This window comes from Gorilla gorilla, chromosome 19, assembly GCF_029281585.2.
Source record: "Gorilla gorilla gorilla isolate KB3781 chromosome 19, NHGRI_mGorGor1-v2.1_pri, whole genome shotgun sequence".
Lineage (NCBI taxonomy): Eukaryota > Metazoa > Chordata > Mammalia > Primates > Hominidae > Gorilla > Gorilla gorilla.
This window is the reverse complement of record NC_073243.2, coordinates 92622639-92647076: the sequence shown is the minus strand read 5'-3', so window position 1 is coordinate 92647076 and position 24438 is coordinate 92622639. Positions and strand designations below refer to the sequence as shown.

The 24438-nt window shown below is 35.6% G+C and overlaps 1 pseudogene; it reads left to right on the top strand.

Moving 5' to 3' along the window:
* Positions 1 to 426: 426 nt before the first annotated feature.
* Positions 427 to 24438, top strand: part of LOC101140492 (60 kDa heat shock protein, mitochondrial-like) — a 38555-nt pseudogene continuing 14543 nt past the window's right edge.

Below are 24438 nucleotides of genomic sequence, written 5' to 3'. Positions count from 1 at the left end.
GATTCTTTATGCTATTTGTTTATCTTATTTAGATGGAATAATTTATTATAACAAACAAAAATGAAAAGCATATTCAAAATAAGAAAATGTTCTACAAAAATCATACATATCTATATTTTATATTTTGGAATATCTTTCAAACAAATATCACACACTATATCCAGACTTTAACAGATTGTTCCCCTAAGATCATATCAAGGATATGTACATAACTTTCATAATGTTAATTTTAATCAGTGCATGTTCTTTTTTAATATTTATCATAATTTATTTAAATAATTTATCTTGACTCTATACATCTATTTCCAAAGATTTTCTCCTATGGTACATAATAACTTGATAATCACAATTTTAAGAGGTTTTGGCCCTCACTTGCTGATAATCACCTGCCTCAATGTGCACGCTCCCTGCCACTGCCTTACAGAAATGGTTTGATTATTCACAGTCTCTCACCAAATGAGACCTGTGTCCAGGGTACTAGCTTCTCCTGTCACTTGGGCTTATGCTAAAGATGTGAAATTTGGTGTAGAAGCCCGAGCCTTAATGCTTCAAGTTATATGACTTTAAGCCTATGCTCTAGCTGTTACAATGGAGCCAAAGAGAAGAATAGTGATTATTGAACAGAGTTGGGGAAGACCTAAAGTAACAAAAGATGGAGTGATTGTGGCACACTCAATTAACTTAGAAGATAAATATGAAAATATTGGTGCTAAACCTGTTCAAGATGTTTCCAATAACAGAAATGAAGAGGTTGAGGATTGCACCACCACTGCTACTGTACTGGCATGTCCTATTGTCAAAGAAAGAGAAAAATTACCAAAAGTGCTAATTCAGCGGAAATCAGGAGACATATTATGTTAGCTATTGATTCTGTAATTGCTGAACTTAAGAATCAGTCTAAACCAGTGACAACTCTTGAAGAAACTGCTCAAGATGCTACAATTTCTGCAAACAGAGAGAAAGAAATTGGCAACATATTTCTTATACAGTGAATAATGCTGGAAGAAAGGGTGTCATCACAGTAAATAATGGAAAAACATTGAATGATGAACTAGAAATTATGGAAGGCATGAAGTTTGATCAAGGCTATATTTCTCCATACTTTATTAATACATCAAAGGTGTATTTTACTGTGAATAATAGTATGTGAATTTCAGTATGTGTATGTTCTATTGAGTGAAAAGGAAATTTCCAGTGTCCAGTCCATTATACCTGGTCTTTAAATTGCCAGTGCTCAAACCCTTGGTCATAACTGCTGAAAATGTTATATGTTTTGAACAGTATAAAAGTTGGTCTTTAGGCTGTAACTGTCAAAGCTCCAGGTTTTGGTGACAATTGAAAGAACAAGCTTAAAGATAAGACTACTGCTATTAGTGGTGAAGTGTTTGAACAAGAGGGGTTGACCCTAAATCTGGAAGTTGTTGAGCATCATGACTTAGAAGAAATTGGAGAGGTCATTGTGACAGAAGATGATGCTATGCTCTTAAAAGGCAATTATGGCAAGCTCAAATTGAAAAGTGTATTCAAGACACTCGGCCAGTTAGATGTCACAACTAGTAATACAAAAAGGAAAAACTGGGCCAGACGCGGTGGCTCATGCCTGTAATACCAGCACTTTAGGAGGCCAAGGCGGGTGGATCACGAGATCAGGAGATCGAGACCATCCTGGCCAACATGGTGAAACCCCGTCTCTACTAAAAATACAAAAATTAGCTGGGTGTGGTGGTGCGTGCCTGTACTCCCAGCTACTCAGGAGGCTGAGGCAGGAGAATGGCGAGATTTTTTTTTAACAAAAGTGGAAGAAAAAGTTCAATAAAAATCATTTGCTTTAAAGTGGTAGCCATATGCAATAACTAAAAGCCTTCAGGCAAGCTACATTCCCCATTATTGTAACTCATCACAGATTGTAGTAATATCCATTATCTTTTTCCTCGTCTGCTACAAGTTCTAGATTACCCTCTGTAATGGTTAATATTGAGTGTCAACTTGATTGGATTGAAGGATGCAAAGTATTGTTCCTGGGGTATGTCTGTGAGGGTGTTGCCAAAGGATACTAACAGTTGAGTCAGTTGACTGGGAAAGGCAGACCCACCCTCAATCTGGATGGGCACAATCTAATCAGCTGGCAGCAAGGCTGGAATAAAGCAGGCAGAAGAATGTGGACAGACTAGACTGGCTTAGTTTTCCAGCCTACATCTTTCCCACATGCTGGATGCTTCCTGCTCTCGAACGTCGGACTCCAAGTTTTTCAGCTTTTGGACTTTTGGACCTTTGAATGCAGACCAAAGGCTGCACTGTCTGCTTCCCTACTTTTGAGGCTTTGGAACTCCTACTGGCTCCCTTGCTCCTCAGCTTGCTGACGTCCTATTGTGGGATTTCTCTTTGTGATCATGTGAGTCAATACTCCTTAATAAACTCCTTTATACATATATCTATTCTATTAGTTCTGTCCCTCTAGAGAACTCTGACTAATATATCCTCAGACTTGGTGAGCAATTAGTTTGGTCTGAGCTGCTTCCTGTTAATGGATATTAAGACCTTAATCCCACAAGAGACAAAATTCTTCATTACCATGACCTTAAATGTGCACATTTTGAACCTTCCTTGAAATGTCCAAGGGACGCATGGAATGTAAGCTTCTTCAGCTTGTCACTCATATAACCTATTCCAGCTTTGAGTCTCACATTTTTTTTTTTTCCAGAGTACCTTGACTTTGACAAAGGAGATCTGTGAAGACTTCATAGGTCTGTCACTTTTATATTTTGAACCTTGGCCTGATTTTCAGCACAGACTTTTCTGTGGCTACAGAAGATCATAATCTGCTTAAAAGTTACCTTAGAGACCTTATGTCCTCCTCAGTATGCATTTAGTTGAATGTTGCTGCTCTGAGTCTAACATTTTAATTTTTAAAAATGTTCCAATCAGTTAAATAAAGTCAGCTTGTCATCTTTACTTCTTTCTCCCATACAGGTCAAGTGCCCAGCAAATGAGCATCACAATGGCTTACTTTCCTATTTACACCATCCTCATTAAGCACAAGTAAAAGTCACAATACTTGTATTACATTGAATGCCAGACTTTACCACCACACACTTACCTCCTTCACACATGAATTACTAAGGAGCTCAGCTCGGCTCCTTAGAAATTCATGTGTGAACTCTGATCCTTAGGATCTACTTTTTAGGGCCATTTCTGGTTCCAACTCTCTTCACATAGGTTATCTACAAAGTAGAGTGTGAAGTAGAGGACTTATGTGCTTTTCTTTTACTTACTAAGATGTATAAATCCAAGGAGAAGTAAGGACCAATGATACAATGTTGAGCTTTTTAATATCTTGCTCTATCCCAAAGAACCTACATAAAATGCATTTTGGAACTCTCAAATATATTCTAGAACAAGAAGCATAGGATCCTGACATATAGCAAGGCATGTCAGGTGGTGGCTAGGTAAAGTAGACTACAGCCCATGTAGAGTGGCTTACCACAGCAACATCTGGATTACCAGAGGGAGCGGGGAAAAGGAGATCAGAAATGGTATAAAACAGGTGTCCCATAAAGTGGCTTTTAAGTTACAGAGTTTTACATTGCAGAAACAAAAACTGAGTTGGATTAGACAATGATTAATATTACCAATATTTTATTAAAATAAATTTAAATCTCATCCCAAGGCATTCTCCATGTGGTATGGATGGAGTGAAACAGTTCTACAAATACATTATTAAAAAACTTTCTTATTCAAAATACCTGTGAATAAAAATGAAGAAAGATGGCTACATGGAAGATTTTATTAAAAAGTATAGCTTCTACACACATTAGAACAAGTTACACCAAAGAAAGATAGCAGGCAAAATGAGAGCAAAAGAAGGACATTATATATAAAAAAACCTTGTACAGTGTTAAAAAGTTTATAAGAGTAGACTATATTCTCAAATAGTGTTATGTTAAAAAATTCAATAATCCAGCCAGACTATTAATTTAAATTTTTATTTTGTAAATGAATAACATTAAACAAAAGAGTGAAACTCCTCCACATTTATAGTACTAAAAAGCAAAATTAGATATTACAAATTGTGGGATTAATTGTGTTTACATTTAATCAGTGTTAAATGATGAATATTAATAAGGAGATAAAATACCACTTTTTGAATTGTATTCTTACGGCCATGCTTTAACTCTATACTACCCCCCTACTTTGATTGTATGTTTGCCAAAATTATTAGATTATTTGTATAACATTAACATTCTACTTCCAAAAATAAATACAATAGAAAATTTTAAGCAAATAGGTAAGTCAAAATAAAAATGTTTCTACAAATGTCCATGTACAGGCAAGCATGGCAGAAAAGAATGCTTATAGAGGAGAAAATTCTCATCTCCTGGACCACCCTGGATGGTTCTATGTAAACCACGCACATTTGACTAGGATTCATTTGCTCATGAAATCAATTCATCTGTTTATCCTATTTTTGAAGCAAAATATTATATGATTAAATGTTAGAAGTTATCTGCTCTCTTAAAAATTCTGTTACAACATAATTTATATCTTACCATTAAAATTTCAAAAACCATTTGTTAGTCAGAAGATCTCTCCAGATCTCATTTCATACTTTAGCACATGGCAATACTACATATGTCAAACAAAAGAGTTATATCTCTATCTCTATTACAATCATGACCAAAACCTGCCTCACACTTATTTATAGGAGAGTCGAGTGGGGACATTCTAAATCCTTCACTGTACTTTAAACACAAACATCAGTGGGGTTTGAAGATATTATTTGATGTAAGTTTTTACCAATTAAATGTAAATTCCTGTGGAGGGATCAGTATATTATTTTTTCTCTTTCATTAATCATTAAAAATGAAGGTCCCTTACTATAAAATCTTTCTAAATACAGGTTTTCACCATCCTTTGCCACAATACAGTCAAAAGATTCCAGCTAATAACTCACATACATCTCATTTAGAATGTTCGATGTAAATTATCACCATTAATGATGTAAGTGACATATTAACACAAAGAACACAAACAAATTAAAATTAGAAGACACATTTCATAGAGAGAAAGCATTCTTGAGGCTGTTAGCTAAGTCCCATGAGAGAGAGTGAAGGTAGGAAAAAATGCAGAACAGTTAAGTGAGAAGAAAAAGTAGTTGTAACAGAGTCAAGGGAAAAGAACAACCAAAGTAGGTAGTACAGAAGCACCTGGATTCCCTCCCCTGAGTATCTTAACCACATATTAAAATATAAATATTTGAACTAATGGTGACAATTATTTGACTCCAATCATTTTAGGCTCTGTTTCTCGCCTCTTTCCCTCAAAGTATTAACTCTGTTAGGTTGTCTCAACATCCACTGTTATACAACTCACTCATTTACACATTTAAAGCCTCTGGACTATTTTTTCTTCCATTTAAGTTTCTCTCTCAGTATAGACTTAGAAACAGCTCACCTTTTTGCCTAATTTGGAACAGTTTCATACGTGGCTTCTCTTCCAGGTCCCTGAACTTGGGGGTCTTGAAAACTTGTTTATATTAGTGAGGTTAGCATGAGTGGCTTCCCGGACAATCCTCACCTCCCTGTCACTCCACTGTTTGAATGATCCTGCCCACAGTCCAGGCATGTTGGGAAGATGAACATGCATCAGGGATTATTATCCACCCCGATGCTGTGTGTTTTGAGAAGAAAAGATTCCATTCTCCCACTCTGATCCAGATCAAATAGATAATAGGTAGAAGCTTTAAGGCTTAGGGCATCTGAAAATCTGACACAGACTTTTTCTGTGGGGATGGCTGAAACTCATGGTAAAAGAAGGTAGCTGTGAAAAAGAGAAGACGAAATACATCAGTGAAAATGTCTGGAATTCCCATGCTGCCGGGCACTGTAAGACACTGACCTTGTGAGTATTATGGAAAGGCCCCCCGTCACAGGCATCAGTATTGTTTGGATGGGTGTATGCAGAAGGGTCTGAATCAGGTGTTAGGCACAGATGGCTGTAGGAGGTAAGCATGTGAATGGTGTGGGCAGGGGAAAGGGTTTGAGAATGCTACAAGCAGAGAGGGGCTCATAGAAACAATTCTCATGTTCTTCTGATAGGCACATGAAAGCTTCCTGTTGTTAACTGTAATGGGATTCCATGGCAATCATATGCTATTGCTGCAAAGAATATCTTGAATTAAATATATCACTTAGGCTTTAATTTATATCTCATATACTAGCATAGCATTATAATTTATATCAGATATTTGAAATTGGATGTCTGTGTTAAATTTAACTTTATTGGCTATTGAGTAATAAAATTGATTAAGAATTTTTAAAAATCACCAGGAAGGTTTTATAAGTTGATTGTTATTATTGTTATCATAATATTTTTAAACTACTCCCATTAACACATATGTTATCCAATATAGTGAAATCTCAAAGCAATTGACCTAACTATATCTAGTGTTCGTTAAAAGTCTCAAATGTGTGGAAAACATTGTGGCAAGGAAAAAGTTATTAGTAGCACAGCACTCTTTTCCTTTTCAGAACTTACCAAATTGTAAGTATTACTCAATTTTTATTAATTGAAAGAATTATCTGTATCTTAATTTTAAGTAATGTTGTTGTATGCTTTTATGCCTAAAGCATCTATTGAATAGCATACATTTCTACAACCTCCCTGAGATATAATTTGATTCAAATTCTGTGCATCAATTTTTGTCATAATAATTATGCCTGATCCTATGCTCATCCAGCTAATTAACAGCATAGAGGATGAGCATGATGACACTGGCACCTTGATTGGATTGTTTACCAGAAGGATATATAACACTGAATGAAGGGCAGAAGTTCTCCAACAAATGCAGTGACATTAGACATGTAAGGATGTGAGTGGGGAAAAGAGTCAGGCAATCAAGAATGGCGTTGGTGTTTAGTCAAGCGCTCTCACTTCTGGTCTCCAAGCCAATAACCTACATATCAAGAATTCACTCATAATGTAGCTTGTTCCCACCAGCACTAAGGAATGAAATAGTAGAGAAACATAAAGAATAGAAGTTACATTACACATTCAAAGTAGAAACATTTCACAGAGACAAAGCTCTGATGCTTCGGATAAGCACAATAAAGTCTTATTCATGTTAGGACTCTTCTCTTAAATAATGGGGAAGAATGCAGAAAGAAGGTAGACATAGAGCAGGTAGAAACAGCAGGAAAGAGCATGACCCCCAGCACAACTCGAATAGAACTAATTGTTCCGAAGAAGCTAAGATTAAGCACTCTATGATTATATGAATATAAATGAGTATATAGGTACATATTTTATGGTAGAATAACAGTTCAACTCTAACTGTAGAAAGAATAATTTAACAAGGACAATAAAAGAGTTCCATTTCCTGAGCTATTTAAAGTGCCATCTGAGTCATCAGGCAGCAATGCACTTTGTATTTCCTAAAGGACAGAGCATGTACTTGATAAAGGATCATTGATTCATGAAGCAGTTACCAAAGTTAATCTTCTGGCTTCAGAAAGAGATTTCACAGATTGTCTATCAAATAGAATAAGTAGATGTGGCCACCCTCTCAGTAATTCATTTGCCCCAGCTAATTCAATGACTTTTTTCTCTCTGATAGATGAAAACATATAGTCAAGGCCAAAATACCTTTTTTTCAATATCAAAAGCATACTGCACATAAAAGTGGATAATGCACATTAAATGACATATTTCTATGGCTTTTAATTTCAAGACTACTTTCTTGTGCTCTATTTGACCTCACATCTCGTAGTCACAGCATTGCTATGACTAGCAAATGGTCCTTTTTTATCGCTATAATCATTGAGGCTATACCATATGCTTTCTAAAGGATGAACACGAAAATAGTAAAACTAATTATTTAAATTAGTTTCAGGGATACTGTTCTTGGCATGGAATAGACTTCATGAATCTTTTGCAGCTATTTCAACTCACAATGTGCCAGCTTCTGTAGATTTAACTCTCAACCTATCCTATATTCTCTTGACCTTGACTGCTTATTAATATTTTATGATTCTGGAATAGTACTTACTCCATAATGACCATACTCTTTTATGATCTATTATAATAATAGATTATATAATTATTTTATAGGATAATATATTAAAATCCTCTGAATTTTTAAAAAGCCTTTGAGCAAAATGTGAACAGGTCTAACAAGGTAAAAGAAATGACCTAGTTGTGTTTGCTTAAACTGTGGTTTGTCTCCTCGGAAAGGGTACCTGGCTCAGCAAAATCCATCAGCAATATGAAAAGACTCTCCTCCTCAGCCCACAAGTGGCTAAGCTCTACCTACAGGGTGATAACAGGGATCAATGTCTCTTTTTATAGGAAGAAACTGTTACAGGAAAGGGGTCCTGATCCAGATCCCAAGAGACGGTTCTTGAATCTTGCGCAAGAAAGATTTCCAGGCAATTCCATAAAGTGAAAGCAAGTTTATTAAGAAAGTAAAGAAATAAGAGTGGCCACTCCATAGGCAAAGCGGTACCGAGGCTTGCTGGTTGCCCATTTTTATGGTTATTTCTTGATCATATGCTAAACAAGATGTAGATTATTCATGAGTTTTCTGGCAAAGGAGAGAGTAATTCCGGGAACTGAGGGTTCCTCCCCTTTTTAGACCGCATAGGGTAACTTCCTGGAGTTGACATAGTATCTGTAAACTGTCAGGGCACTGGTGGGAGTATCTTTTAGCATGTGAATGCCTTGTAAGTAGCATATAATGCGCAGTGAGGATGACTAAAGGTCACTTTTGTTGCCATCTTGGTTTTGGTAGATTTGGGCCAGCTTCTTTACTGCAACCTGTTTTATCAGCAAGCTCTTTATGACCTGTGTCTTGTGCCAATCTCCTATCTCATCCTGTGAGTCAGAATGCCTAACTCACTGGGAATGCAGCCCAGCAGTTCTCAGCTTTATTTTACCCAACCCCTACTCAAGATGGAGTCGCTGTGGTTCAAATGTCTCTGACAAAATCATCCCCTCTTATTTCTATCCTAATAATTCAGATGTTAATGTTACATAAACATTAAATTTTCTTTTGTTTTCCATGTAAACATTCTTTTGATACTCCATGGTACTTAGCCAATTTATATACCACCTTTATACACTGACTTTTAGCAATTCCTATGAAATGAACATAAATCTTCGAAACAAGATATGATTTTTTTTTTTTCTGCTTTCATGGCTTGGTTTTCAGTGAGCAAAATGAAGTAGGTCCGAAAATGTCTCTGGATAAAATGGAGCAATAAAGCTGTTAATCATGTTTGTGGCAAACAGAAATGCAAAGCCTCTAAAATGACTGGAAGTCTTACATCCGAATGAGCATAAAGATGAAGTAGATAGAGGTGCATAAAATATTCTAGGGGCTTTTTACTATTATCTTCATTAGGGTTCCAGCTTAATGCATGCTTTATTGCCCAGAAATTCATTTCATTTGCATTTTAACTGGGTTTTAGTCAAGTTAATCCTTTTTCTTCCCTTGCTAAGAAACTATTTTGCTACTATAGCAAAATACTGAAAGGACACAGAAATTGAAAGTCTACTTATACTAAAATGTAAATTTGTCATAGTTTACTAAAGAGAAGAGACCACTATACCAAGTTCACTACATCATATTATTTTCGACACCAAAAATTGTCTTGTGTATTAAAGAGTAAGCTCTATTAGATTACAAGGAATTTGAATCATTTATGCTAAAGATTTAATATCAAGGAAGATTCGGTAAAAATCAACATCTCATTTTTACAAGAGTGAAAGTGATAAAGCAACCACGTATTTAGAAGTAACCAATTAATTTTCACAACAAACTCTAACATCTAATACCATGCATCATTTAAACACTGCCAATAAAAGAGCAATTTAAGTTGTATTTTGAAGATGCATTCAGTTCCATAGTATATTGGCCTAATAAAAAGGCAAAATATCTTTTAATTGAAAAAAGTAGGTTCATGGCCTAAATCTTAATAATTTTAGGTTCACATGGAAACAAAATAGTTTTGTTTATGAGATAGCTTGTTAAAAAAACAAAGTGCTGATAGCTCCTTATTAAAATGGCCCCTTCAGGTAAACAGACATCTTAGAAAATCCCAAAGGAAAAGATGAGAATAAAAACAGGCCCATAACCTGGGGACAACAGACAACAGGAAGCTTTCTGTGTTATTTATTTTGAAATATTTAAAATATATATTTATAAGATAAAAGATAGTATTTAAGCTTACCCATACTGTGTTTATTAAGATCTCTAAGCCTTCTTTTAATATTATTTTAAAATCTGTGCTATTTCTTAAGTAGATATAAAAAAATTGTTTCTGCCTCACTAAAACTCAAGAGATAAACTGCTCTTAACTTAAACCATCATTTCAAGTTTAGGATGGCTTTCTGTGATGTTTGTGGACAGCAGATGGTCTGCTGGAAGTGTGTTGCTTTTAATTACTATCTTCTTTTAAAAAGCATGTGAGCTGTCAATTATTTCAACGGTTTACCAATAAAAGTGTTGCAGGTGCAGTGGCTCAAGCCTGTAATCCCAGCACTTTGGGAGGCCTAGCCAGGTGGATCACTTGAGGTCAGGAGTTCAAGACCAGCCTGGCCAACATGGTAAAACCCCATCTGTACCTAAAAATACAAAAATAAACGGGGCATACTGTCACATGCCTGTAGTCCCAGCTACTCAGGAGTATGAGGCAGGAGGATCACTTGAACCCAGGAAGTGGAGGTTGCAGTGAGCTGAGATTGTGCCACTGCACTCCAGCCTGGGTGATGCAGTGAGACTCTATCTCAAAAAGAAAAAATAATGATGATAATAATAATAAAAGTATATAGGAGAGAGAGTAGGGGGAACCCCACATTGTTTCAAACCTATAGTTTCCCTAAGGAAATTGAGAAAAAATGATTTGATTAATAGAAGCTAAACAGAAATCTGTTTTCACCTTTCTTCACTCCTGCTGATTAATACTAGATATAAAGTCCAGGATTTTAAATGAAAACAAAACAATCCAGTGAGACTTTGATGATCTTTATGACACAATTGACTTTCAGTACATTCCTGGTCATAAGATTAAAAAGAGTTCTTATTCTCAAGTCTAACTCTGTTTCTACTGAAGTTGATGGAAACATCTGTTTTCTTGAATCGAAGTATCTCCAACTTAATTTATAAAAAATGATGTTCCATAAGTTAGTCATGGAATTTATAAAGACATTCATCTCCTTGTACATTCTTAAGCTAATTATCACAACATTTTGATTGTTAGGATCTATATATTAGGGAAAAAAAACAAAATTCTGATTAAAAAATAGAAGTATATTATTCTTACGTTAAGTTGATTGCATTTTAAAGTGTTTTTATCTATGATATCTACCAGATTAACACTTTACATGGATTTTTTTTCTTTTCTTTCTTTTTTTTTTTTTTTTTTTTTTTAGACAGGGTCTCACTGTGTTGCCCAGGCTAGAGTGCTGTGACATGATCTCGGCTCACTGCAGTCTCAACCACCTGGGCTCAGGTGATTCTCCCACCTCAGCCTACCAAGTAGCTGGGACTAAAGACGTGCACAAAAACCACATGATTATCTCAATAGATGCAGAAAAGGCCTTCAATAAAATTCAACATCCCTTCATGTTAAAAACTCTCAAAAACTAGGTATTGATGGAACTTATCTCAAAATAATAAGAGCTATTTATGACAAACACACAGCCAATATCATATTGAATGGGCAAAAACTAGAAGCATTCTCTTTGAAAACTGGTACAAGACAAGCATGCCCTCTCTCACCACTCCTATTCAACATAGTATTGGAAGTTCTGGCCAGGGCAATCAGGCAAGAAAAAGAAATAAGGGGTAGTCAAATAAGAAGAAAGAAAGTCAAGTTGTCTCTGTTTGAAGATGACATGGTTTTATATTTAGAAAACCCCATCATCTCAGTCCAAAAACTTATTGAACTGATAAGCAACTTTAGCAAAGTCTCAGGATACAAAATCAATGTGCAAAAATCACAAGCATTCTTTTACACCAACAATAGGCAAGCAGAGAGCCAAATCATGAATTAATGCCCATTCACAATCACTGCAAAGATAATAAAATACCTAGGAATACAGCTAACAAGGGATGTGAAGGGCCTCTTTAAGGAGAACTACAAACCACTTATCAAGGAAATCAGAAAGGATCCAAACAAATGGGAAAAAAATCCATCCTCATGGATAGGAAGAATCAGTATCATGAAAATGGCTATACTGCCCAAAGTAATTTATAGATTCAATCGTATTCCCATCAAACTACCACTGACATTCTTCACAGAATTAGAACAAACTATTTTAAATTTCATATGGAATAAAAGAAGACCCCGTATAGCCAACACAATACTAGCCAAAAAGAACAAAGCTAGAGGCTTCACACTACATGACTTCAAACTGCACTACAAGGCTACAGTAACCAAAAAAGCAAGGTACTGGTACTAAAACAGGCATATAGACCAATGGAGCAGAACAGAGACCTCAGAAATAACACCACAAATCTACAACCATCGGATCTTCAACAAACCTGACAAAAAGAAGCAATGGGGTAAGGACCTTCTATTAATTAAATTATTCTGGGAAAACTGGCTAGCCACATGCAGAAAACTGAAAATGGTCCCTTTCCTTACACCTTATACAAAAATTAACTCAAGATGGATTAAAGACTTAAATGTAAAACCCAAAACCATAAAAACCCTAGAAGAAAACCTAGGCAATACCATTCAGGACACAGGCATGGGCAAAGACTCCATGACAAACGCCAAAATCAATTGCACCCAAAGCCAGAATTAACAAATGGAATCTAATTAAACTAAAGAGCTTCTGCACAGCAAAAGAAACTATCATCAGAGTGAACAGGCAACCTACAGAATGGGAGGAAATTTTTGCAATCTACCCTTCTGACAAAGGTCGAATATCCAGAATTTACCAGGAACTTAAACATATTTACAAGAAAAAACAAACAACCCCATCAAAGAGCGGGCAAAGGATGAGAACAAACACTTCTCAAAAGAAGACATCTACATGGCCAACAAACATATGAAAAGAGCTCAACATCACTGATAATCAGAGAAATGCAAATCAAAACCACAATGAGATAACATCTCATGCCAGTCAGAATGACAATTATTAAAAAGCTAGGCTGTGAAGAAATAGGAATGCTTTTACACTGTTGGTGGTAATGTAAATTAGTTCAACCATTGTGGAAGACAGTATGGCAATTTCTCAAGGATCTAGAACCAGAAATACCATTTGACCCAACAATCCCATTACTGGTTATATACCCAAAGGAATATAAATCGTTCTACTATAAATACACATGCATATGTATGTTTATTGCAGCACTATTTACAATAGCAAAGACATGGAACCAACATAATGCCCATCAATGATAGACTGGATAAAAACATGTGGTACATTTAAATCATGGAATACTATGCAGCCATGAAAAGGAATGAGATCATGTCCTTGCAGGGATATGGATGAAGCTGGAAGTCATCATCCTCAGCCAACTAACACAGGGACAGAAAATCAAACACTGCATGTTCTCAGTCATAAGTTGGAGTTGAACATTAAGAACACATGGACACTGGGAGGGGAACAACACACACCAGGGCCTATTGGGGGGTTGTGGGTGAGGAGAGGAAACTTAGAGGATGGGTCAATAGGTGCAGCAAACCATCATGACACACGTATGCCTATGTGACAACCCTGCACGTTCTGCACATGTATCCTGTTTTTTGTTTTTTTTTAGAAGAAATAAAGAAAAAAATTATCAGGCAAAATATAATTCAGATGAAGTTTTAAGAAACATTATTACAAAAATGAATCACTATTATGATATCAGAAAGAACAATTAAATAATCTTCTAAAATTAAAGCATCAATATCAGTTTCTCAAGGAGAAGACCTTATGCAAATTTGAAATCAATAGAAATATTTCCAAGTCTTTTGGAAAAGGGTGAGCCTAGTAAGAATCCAGTGAAAATTCAGCATCAAGCTGAATCTTTATAATTGAGAAAAATAACCCATGAATTGCAAAATGGGTCAAATTATTGTATATCTTACTACTGGATTAAAAAAAGTAAAACAAATATCTGATATGTCAGAGATGCCACCCACACATTTTAAAACGTATAATTCTTTAAAAATCTAAATTTATTTTATTTATTTTTTCTCTTCCTACATTAACATTTTCCTAACCAAACATTTGATACAACAATTTTATCAGGCTGGGCATTGTGGCTCACGACTGTAGTCCTAGCACTTTGGGAGGCCAAAGCTGGGGAATCATTTGATGTCAGGAGTTTGAGACCAGCCTGGCCAACATGGTGAGACCTCATCTCTACTCAAACTACAAAAATTAGCTGAGTGTGTTGGTATGTGCCTGTAGTCCCAGCTACTTAGGGGGCTAAGGCAGGAGAATTGCTGGAATCTGGGAGGCAGAGGTTGCAGTGAGCCGAGATTCTGCCACCGCACTCCAGCCTGGGTGACAGAGCGAGACTGTGTCTCAAAATAAGTAAGTAAGTAAGTAAATAAATAAATAAATAAATAAATAAATAATGTATGTGATTTATGAGCATTTTAATATTAATTTTATAGCCGAATACACACAAAATGGAAGAAATTAAAATGACTGCCTGAATTTTCTCTGGGAAAAAAAATCTCTTCAACAAAAATATAAATAAATCTTCCAACGAAATCAAGAAAAATAAAATTTACATGGGTGGAGAAAGATGGCTGAATGGAGGAGCCTGACATTCCTACCCCCATATAAAGGATCAAAGCAACAATTAAACCAACACATTTGAATTGGAGTGTTTGAGAGTGATGGAGTACAGTGTTGGAACGATAAAATGCATAGAGGAAGGAGACCTTTACGGAGGGTCTGAAGAAGAAAAGGAAACAGCCTGCCTCTGCCACATCTTATTCCCAGCCAGGTTCAACTCAGAGAAAGAAGGCACCTTCCCCAGGAGAGAAAAGGTAGGCAGGCAGGAGGCTCCCAGCAGCCCCGCCAACATTGCAAACACCTGCAGTCTTTGCTAATGGAGAATCCTGTAGTTCCCACAGGCACTGAGCTTAGTTTTGGGAGCTGCCTTGCACCCATACCGCTGCACTGTGCCAGAGAAGAAGCCCACACTGTGCCCCGCTCCTTACTCCATGACCCAAGCTGCACCTGTATGGTGTCATCTTGACACTGGAGTCACGGCTAAAGTGCATCCTGTTTCAGGAGCCAGTAGCCACTATATCTTTCCATTCCTGAGTCCATGCTACATTGACACCACATTCACGCATCATAGTGCACTCACTGAGCTGCCACAGCTTCCTATACCTAGAGAACAAGCTGTCTAGGAGGCGCTATGCCTTCCATATCCTAGAAACTGCAGACCCTAGCATCTGGGATCACCGGTCCAGCAACCTGACGCTGGAGCCTGTGTTGACCCTGCCCCCAGGAATAAGCAGTCCTGCCCAGAGAAGTTGTGTCCAGAATGGGTGCATGCTCACTAGCCAGATACGTTACCCCTAAATCATTATGCTTATTTGATCATTACACAATGAATACACATATGGAAATGCACTTTATACATATATACCATTGTTTCAATTAAAGTTTTACAAAGGACAAATATGTGCTTTGGATTACTTAAATAAATTTAACATTTATGTTATAGTCAGGAAAAAAAGAGAGAAATAAAAACAAAGTAATTTTAGAACCGAGATTTTTTTCCCATAAGAAATCTCATGGAATCTAAATAGCACCTCAAATTCTTGATATGAGATACTATAAAGGTATTAGACATAAGAATAGAAGTTTCTTATTATATGTTCCTTAATGGGATAAAACATATTAATTATCTTTCTATTTTATGTTCAGAGAGAGTGAGGGACCAGTGATGCTGGTCAGGAAATGTGAAACATGGCAAGCAATTTTGCATAGATATCGTCATGGCATTCATAGTTAATGCCTAAAACTGAGAATTTTCAAGGCTGCTGATTGTTAGCAGCTTTTACAACGCTTTTGTGATGGTAGTGTTGTGAGAATACTGTACTGCAGAGTGAAAAGACAGTTGCCTCACACAAGTTCTAAATCTAGTTTGTCACTGCCTCCTTATTATATGCCTAATTCTGCTCCATTCCTATAGAACACATGGTGGGAAATACAGTATAGAAATATGGGTTCTGAAGAAAATAAACATAAGATACTTTGACATCTAGATAGTATATAATGCAATCACTTGTGATTGTATGATTTTTTAATAGAAATAAGATAATCTTTAAACTTAGTGACTAAGAATTCAATGCATATGTAAAATTACCTAAATTCCCATCAGAGTGTAGTATAGTCCCTGGCAGGATTGACTCAACATTTTATGATTATATGAAATAAAATGCAAAATCATGACAGCCAAAAAAACCCCAAGAGTTTAAACAGAATCAATTTCTTAATGCCAATAAGACTTCATTTAGGAAATTATCTCAGTTTCCCATCTATTAGTGTAGCAGATATTTCTAGTACTCAATTTTCTGTGCACCTGGATAGACTACATTTCTCAGCCCTCTTGGACTCTTGGAGTTAGTGGAACATATGTCCAGTATTCACCATTGGCTCGTAAGCAGAAGCGATCTGTGCCATTTGCAGCGCAAGGTATTTAACAGAAAAGTGTGAATTATCTATGCTGTCTATTCCTCATTAGTGGTGTCCAAGAATGCATATTTGAGACGGAGGAAGAACAAGGTAGAAGCAGCTGAACCATGGACGCATACATGGAAGGTGCCTGCCTAGAATGTTGCCAAACTCAGAAATACCCCTTTGCTGAATTGAGACACTGATATATCTTTTTGCAATATAACCTAGTCTACTTTGGTTAATCAAATGGATCAATTCCAAAAGATTTACTGCAGTCTCACAATTGTCTTGCACACTCTTGGGCCCCCATTGCATTGAGATTTAATATACTGCAACAAGTATTAATTTTGTTACTAAAATGATATTGTGCAAAGCATAACCATCACAAAAGGCATTCTTTATAAAGGACAATGCTTATGATGGAACATCCAGAACAAATTATAGTGATGACACAAGGTTGTTTTCAGGTCTGTTGCCATCCCGGTACTTACTGAGCTATAATGTCTCTCAAAACCTTGAAGAGCATATCCTTCTCCATTCTTACATCTATTACAATGGTTTCTGATCATTCATCATGAAAAACATCTACGATAGCAGCAGACTAATATGATGATTTTAGTGATCCACAGTATAAAAATGCCATGGAATGTTCAATAGATAAACTGTCTAAAGGATCTGTCTGTTACAGGTTTTGAATCCATCAGTCTCTTCTCTGTGTTATTTGCTCAGCTCTTGAAATATTGTCAGCCATTACTTGTAGCATATCTGGCTTCATAGTCAGGAGCACTTCCATTCCTCGCCCTCATTGTTCAGTCTGTAAAGCACAGGGACCCTGATTTTTAGCCATTAGTAGAAAAGCACACAAATCGGACTTGACAGTAACAAGTATGCCTCCAGCGAGGCTATTTTCTCTCTGAAAAATCAATAAGTTTGATATATAATTTAAAAGACTAAATTGTGGAAATATTTGGTGGTGAGACCATTTCCAAATTTCCTGAGTAATATATGTAGAGATTCTGCACAAGAAGAGCTGTCACTGAAGAAATGTGCCTCTTTTACAGGAAAATTAAGAAAAAGTTGGACTGGAACATTATTGCTATGTTTTGATTTTTTGAAGAGAGAATGCTCCTTTAAAAAAAGACTCAAGAGAAAGAAAAAGAAAGAGAGTTTTAGAAAAAAAAATTGTCATCATCATTTGTCCTCAGCTATGGGAAAATAAAACCAAAAGATAATCAGATGAGCCTTGTAACCAGATCTGGGGCCACCTGATGAGCCCTTAACCAGATTTTTCAGGATAAAACATGAGGCTCATTCATGCCCATTTGGCATGGAAACAATCCTTGCTTTCAAAACAGAAATTTCCATCCTTAGAATAAAAAGCACATTTTTGGCTGGGCGCGGTGGCTCACGCCTGTAATCCTAGCACTTTGGGAGGCCGAGATGGGCAGATCACGAGGTCAGGAGATCGAAACCATCCTGACTAACATGGTGAAACCCCATCTCTACTAAAAATACAAAAAATTAGCCAGGCGTGGTGGCGGGCGCCTGTAGTCCCAGCTACTCGGGAGGCTCGGGAGGCTGAGGCAGGAGAATGGCATGAACCCGGGAGGCAGAGGTTGCAGTGAGGTTGAGATCGCGCCACTGCACTCCAGCCTGGGGGACAGAGGGAGACTCCGTCTCAAAAATAAATAAATAAATAAGCACATTTGTTTATTCTCCCAATAGGAAGGAGAATAAAGAGATGTCATAACTCTGTGACCTTGCTGTAAACTTAGCAGCCAGCACTGCTCCATGAAGATGGGAAGGCAGTCAACGAAATTGAAATACAGGCTACTAGCATGAACCTATTCGTAGGTAAGTTCTTATCTTATGACTCAATTGATGATATGAGACAATCAATCATTGCTGGACAAAGCAAACATGGTGTTCTAAATAGGGTACCTGTTGCAATTATTCATGTGTTAGGATGTGGTTCTTCTGTTTAGGCTAAACCGTCTAACTACTGGGTAGGAGCTTGGGAAACAGTCTAGTTTCAAAAGAATGCCCTGGCAAAGATCAGACAGGGTACCAAAAATGGTTGAACTGAAATGGATGGCTTTAATTTTCACAGAAAGTGAATGAGTTAGAAAATTAAGCAAAACTTTGATAAGAAGGAAGATATTAAACCTTAATCTAACAACATTGGATATATAGATCTTTGAAATCATAATTTAAATCCAAACATTCCACAACTGTAGACAAAATCCTTAAAGTATTCCTCAGAATTAATTCAAGATTAATTCTGGGTAGGTAAGTATTGAGTATGTAATGAAAAGACTTTAATACTTGGAACAATCAATGAATCAATGATTCAATCAAACAAGGCTTTAAAAAATCTAGGTCATAGAAACTAATGTGTGGAGTAGACATGACTATTTAAGCAAAGCACATCCCAGAACCTTGGATAACATGACATTTCTAACTAAAATATACTAGAGAAGCTTTGGGTTTTTAAAAATAGCACAGTGGAATTCAGGTAAATTTTCTCAACTTCAAAGCTATGCCAGGAAACTAGTGAGAGAAACCCACGAAGCTAGACTTATGCTATGACTCAGCTTTCATTGTATTCATGATTTGATTATTAATAATAGTTTTTTAATATCATGGTTTATTCTAAAATAGATTTTAAGGTGACTTGTTAAAACATATAAAAGAAAACGGCTTATCTTAAATCTAGGAGCAGATAAGGGTTAGAACACATCAGCCTACAAAATTTTAGGTATACATCTAGGCACAGTCAGTAGGTGAATGTTTTGTATCTTAGCTCTAGGCTTTCTGGCAAGTATATCAGAAATTTTATAATTCATGCAATTCACCATATTTATAAGATGAAAATAAAACTATCTGCCCTGTAGCATTATACTTTTTAAAACTAGGAGTCAGAAGGAATTTCTCACAAGAATCTTCAAGCAGACATGAATAATGTAAGAAAAATTGTGCTCAAAAGACTTGATAAGAAATGAGTTGATGAATATTAAATCTGAAGTGTCTTTATTCTGTAGAGGACTATTGTTAATAATAAGAAGTGATAAAATTCAAACAGAACTGGTATGACCTCAAACAAGTAGAGTACATTTGATTCTGTCCTGTCCTCTCTTTTTCACCTGAAGATCTGACATTAGTTCTTAGGGATAATTAAAAGGTGAAAGATTAAACTTTCCTAATTCTCTTGTTTGAGCCCCAAACAATGGGTTTCCTCTGATTGAAAATCCTTAGCTTTATTGACAGTTAAAATAGATGTAAATCTTTAAAGAACAATGACAAATGCTAACCTTAGTTGGTGTTGTATTATATCACAAAATCATAAAGAGTGTTTGGGCAATGATGCAAATTGCATGGTTTTAAAGCTTTTGCAATGCTTGGAGAATTATTTATAAAAATATATACAAAAATCTCATTTTTCAAAGTTAAAAAAATCTTGAGCATATGGATACATCACTGTGGCCCACCTGTGTCCTTTCGAATGGAAATCTGGTTTACACAAGTCAACACTATGAAATCAATAAACACCAAGTAGCCTTTGCCTCCTCTATTTCCCCAGGAATCCATGAGGCCACAGCTTTTGCAAAGACTACCTCTGACTCTTCTAATGGTGAATGTTTCACAGGATTCTCTCCTAGCATATCTCTCTTAAAACATATAAAAGAAAACTGATTATCTGAAATCTAAAAGCAGAAGATAGGCAAATAAGGGTTAGGACAGATCAGACTACAAAATGTTATGTATAGATCTAGGCACATTCAGTAGGTCAAGGATTTGTATCTTAGCTTTAGGTAAGCTAAGCTCTAGATAACCTATCAATGATACCCTTAACACTAGTTGAGGATCTTCTTAACTAGTGATACCCTTAACACTAGTTAAGGGTATTATTGATTCCACAAACTTTTTGCAAAATTGACTTCAAAATTGACTCCAAAATTTACTTAAGCTTCCCTAACCATCACCGGAAATTTATTTTTTCTTAGAAAGAAAAACAAAAGGAAGAAAGATGAAGGAAAGAAAGAAAGAGAGAGAGAGAAAGGAAGGAAGAAAGGAAGGAAAGAAAGAAAGAGAAAGAAAGAGAGAGAGAAAGAAAGAAAGAAAGAAAGAAAGAAAGAAAGAAAGAAAGAGAGAAAGAAAGAAAAAAAGAAAGAAAGAAAGAAAGAAAAGAAAAGAAAATCTCAAAGAGTGACTGCTAAGCATTATGCTCAAGTAGATCATTAAGTCTCTTACGTCTCACCTCATCTGTCTTCTTTTATATTATTGCAAGAGATGGAACATTAAAAACTTGCCAAGTTGAGAAGGCTCTATTCAAAAATTGTTCCAGGCTTTTGTGTAATGTGAGGCTAGAGAATAGAATTGACCTGTCTCAATGAACACATAAATCCCAAACTGGGTATTCTAAATGCTAACTGTATCTACTCAAAATCTGGAAATAAAAACATTACTAACCTCTCACTAGAAAAGTCATGAAATTATAAGAAAAATACTCTGTTTCACTCCCCACACCAAAGTTGGGTCGGCTTCAAGGTTATGCAATTTGAGTGGCCCATTTTAATAAAAAAACTATAAAATAAAATATAAAAGTGACTGTATGTTAGCATAAGAAAATAAATAACAATGTGTTATAAACTCACAAATTTACAAGCTACAAAATAGCATGTTTTTATTAATTAACACCAAAATAATTTTTGGCATTTGGCTATATATTCTGATCATGTTCTAATATAAAATATTTTATGTCTTTTTAAAAAAGAGAAAAAATTTTCAGTCTTTCCTCTCGTATAGTTGATATATTCTTATTACTATTACTAATGGTTTAGAAAAGTATTTTTGAAAATCAATGAATTTTTAATGTAATATAACTTTTTAGAAATGTTTTCAAATGTGAGGAAAACTCTATCAAATATTTTTGATATATGAACTATAAGATTTCAGGTCATTTCAAAATTTTTTCTTCAGTGACTGATCTTAAGTATTAACTCAACTACGGTGTCTTTAATATCTTTATGGAAATAGCACTTTATTTATTTTATGTTTACTTCATTGGTATTATATTTCAAATGAACAAGAAATGTCCATTTTCAAGATATGTACTTATGATTTTTTCCTTAAATGGATTAGCAAGAGCTAAGTAAGACCTTATACATGAATTCTTCTTAAAACTTACCTCTTCCTCTTAATGCATTACTACATTTAATATTACCTGAAAATGTTGGCTACAATTTGCTTCTTAATATTAAAATGTTTCTATTGATTTAGTAACATATTTATTACTATTTCCTCACTTTCCACTTATTTTTTAATCTAAATTTTTTTCTCAGTTCTTCAATAAGCAAATATTGACCCAACAAAAAGGAAACCCTCTGTAAGTTTCCAAATCAGGCGTCTATTATTTCCCATGTGTTTTCATTAAAACATTCTGAAATGTCTTTCAAATTGCAATTGAATGACATTTTTGAGCCACATAAACTTTTTGCATAAAATTTAGCATTTTATTTGTGTTTAGATTCCACTTCTGAGATTTTGAAAACATGTTTTAGAATGCTTACAATGATTTTATACCCATATTGCAAAGTATGAACAGCTTTAAAAGTGGGCAGATTATCTTATTACACTCAAAAAAAAAATCCAGATTGGCAGCTAGCTGAACTTGAAATAAGAATATATAAGAAACTGAAAGGTAGTAAAAGCTGACAAATTTAGGTAGTGTGGAGGTAGCCTTTTCCCTGATTAGATTCAGAGCTGTATAAGCACATATTATACAAATCCTTGGTGTCACGACTTTATGTGAGTCAGACGTCCAGGCCATAGAAGAATTTCTGGAAGACATCACAACATCAGGAATATAGGCAACAACTTAAAAATACATAGATGTTACTCTGAACATGAACATATTATACTAAATTCTAATTAAATGTATCCCAAATCATCTTTCCATAGCTGGATCTCAGAAATAACTGTAGCCATTTCAAAATACCCACAAGAGGGAAAGCATGCAAGCTAGAAGCAGCAGTCTTAAACAATTGTGGTTAAAATACTTTAAAGTTGCATATTTTAATAAAATGTGACCACAATGCTAGGATCATTTAGCTTCATAATAAATCTGCTGCAGGAGGTGAGGGGTCAAGAAAAATAAGACATATAAAAACAAGAGAAATCTCATAAGCTCATAAGCAGGAGACTGAAATTAATGTTGTCAAAAATGAATATATTTAAACAGTATTTTGAGTTTTAATTAAAGATAATTGAAGTAACCCATGAATAGTCTCTAGATTTTTTTTGTATTCTGAGAAATTTCTACTATGGTGTGTAAAATTATTCCACATTAGCCATAAGCCTAAATTTAGCAGCCATGAGTATGTGTATTAGAGTTCAATTGTTGTTCTGAATTAATTTTCTAAAACTGTGTAACAAATAACCACAAGACTTGGTGTCCTAAAGTAACACACATGTATTTTCCCACAGTTTATGTGAGTCAGGAATCCAGGCACAGCTTAGCTGGGTCCTTTGCTCAGGTTCACACATGGTTGCAATTATGTTTTCAGCTGGGCTGCACCCTCATCTGGAGGCTCACCTGGAAAATAATCTGTTTCCAGACTCACACAGCTTGCTGGCAAAATTTATTTTCTTGTCTCTGTATGGCTGTGGCTCTCAGTTCCTAAATGTCAACTGAGGTTCCTTGACACGTGGCCCTCCCCATAAGCTATTCATAGCCTACAGGATATTTCTTCAAGGCCAGCAGGAGACTCTCTCTATCTCTATTCTGCCACCACAGAGTCTTGTATAATTAAGACTTAATTGTGGCATAATATCCCATCACTTTTGCCATATTGTATTGTTGGAAGGAGGTCAGATTTTCACCTACACTCAAGAGGAGAGGATTTTACCAGGAGAAAGAAATGTCAGGGGTTGTCTTAGAACTCTCCCTGCTACATTATAGAAACTATTGATTCACAATGATTTCATAAATTTTAAAAAATTGCCTAATAGTTACAGGCATCATACAGCTACCTAGTGACGTCAGGTAAAATCTAATTAAGTTTGAATGGGGAAAAGAATCAAATTTAAGGAACATTTGACATCTGTTTGTAAAAATGGAGAATCTTCATGGGGAGAGAGAATCTGAAAAGCTCATCCCATATTTTCTTATTTTGATTGTAATAAAAAAACTTATTTGTACTTATTGATTTTACTTTTATAGGACATACATAAGTGTGTAATGTTCAATCTGAGCAACTTGACCAGGGTAAGTTAATATTTGAAGGAAAAATATTATTGATTCTTTTACCAAGAGAGAGAACCTGCAAATAAATATTAAGTTCAAGGGTCTGTAATACTACATTACCATGTTCCGTGAAGGAATAAAAACCTAATGGGAAAATAGAGTTTCTATATTTGTATTTTTTTCTACATAATAAATGCAAAGAGTCATGTGGAAACAAAGCTAACGGAACAAGTAATTATTCTCATGTGTCCTGAAGTTTTGCAAGAGGAGGCAGTATTTAGACTGAATTGTTAGAATTGGACAAAATGGAGAAAAGGGTGACGGGGAGTACCACAGAAAAAGGAATCGGTGTGTGCAAAAGCGGGTAGGTTGAAAGACAATATTTAACTTGAGTAATATGGAAGATACGTTTGTGTTTAAGATTCAGAGGAGAAGTGTGATAGATTTGTTAAACTAGATTAGGGGCAGTTCAAGAAAAAGCATGCATTTCCAGCTATAGAGAAGGATTGCATTCTTCAGGCAATGGGGGTTTATTTTAAGTTGTGGTTGGA